The sequence below is a fragment of the Canis lupus genome, chromosome 12 (genome assembly GCF_003254725.2).
Source record: "Canis lupus dingo isolate Sandy chromosome 12, ASM325472v2, whole genome shotgun sequence".
In the NCBI taxonomy this organism is placed as follows: Eukaryota; Metazoa; Chordata; class Mammalia; order Carnivora; family Canidae; genus Canis; species Canis lupus.
This window is the reverse complement of record NC_064254.1, coordinates 37,026,650-37,027,726: the sequence shown is the minus strand read 5'-3', so window position 1 is coordinate 37,027,726 and position 1,077 is coordinate 37,026,650. Positions and strand designations below refer to the sequence as shown.

At 58.5% G+C, this 1,077-nt stretch overlaps 1 non-coding gene across 1 annotated transcript; it reads left to right on the top strand.

Moving 5' to 3' along the window:
• The first annotated feature begins 445 nt into the window (after window positions 1-445).
• LOC112658785 (U1 spliceosomal RNA) lies at window positions 446-607 on the top strand. The gene has a single exon (XR_003135962.3). It is a non-coding gene; the product is annotated as a U1 spliceosomal RNA (small nuclear RNA).
• The last annotated feature ends 470 nt before the right edge of the window (window positions 608-1,077 follow it).

Below are 1,077 nucleotides of genomic sequence, written 5' to 3'. Positions count from 1 at the left end.
GGATCAAACCCCGGCCCCACCCACCCTCCAGTGAGGCCCTAAACCGCTCAGAGGTCGGAGACCCGGCTTCTAGGCCCCCCGTCCAAGTCCCAAGTCCTCGCCCCCCACCCCTCCATCCAGCCCTCCAGGCATCCAGTCTCCGCCCCGGACTGGTACCGCCGGTTCCCAGAGCCGGGGACGGACCTGGGGTGGGGGTGGAGGTAACGTCCCGGGGGCGTGGCGTATGTAGATGAGCAGGCGCGCAGAGGCTGCCGGGTCCCCACGGCCCGAGCCCAATCGTCCCGCGTGGGGCCAGGGAAAGGCGCCCCAGGGCGTGTTGCGGGTGGGCGAGGTCGCGGCCGGGGCGGCGCGGGGAGCCGCCGTGCGGAGGCGGCGGGCAGGAAGTGACCGTGTGTAAGGAGCGAGGCGCGCGCTAGGGTGCAGGTCGCAGCGGGCCGAGCAACTCATACTTACCTGGCAGGGGAAACACCATGATCACGAAGGTGGTTTTCCCAGGGCGAGGCTTGTCCATTGCACTCCGGATGCGCTGACCCCTGCGATTTCCCCAAATGTGGGAAACTCGACTGCATAATTTGTGGTAGTGGGGACTGCGTTCGCGCTCTCCCCTGGCAACGCGGTGGCCAAAGGAAGACTTCTCGATTCTAGGGCTTACGATCGAAGTTTTTCTTTACGTGTGCGTGCTTGTGTTTATGTGCATGCGTGTAACCCACGCTCACTGTATCCCCGCGCCGCATATTTTGTTTTATGGGGAAGGGTTTCTTTTTTTCTTTCTTTTCTTTTTTTGTTTTTTTTTTTTTTTCTAGCGTTCTCGGTGTCTTGGAAAAGAGCCGCCTAGTGATACGCAAGCAAAGTCGCTTTAGGTCAATCTGCTACGTCTGCTTCTGTGCTCTAAACCCCCTTTTGGCATCAGCCATCTGGCCAGCTGTCTAGCCATCCGGCAATTGCTTGTCGAAAGCCTTTGTTCTAGTCAGTGGAGATAGACAACTGAACCCATTCATAAACCTGATAATGGTCTATAGGGGGAAGCGCCATAAAGGAATCAACAGTGCGATCTCTTAGGAAAAATGGAGTGGGAGC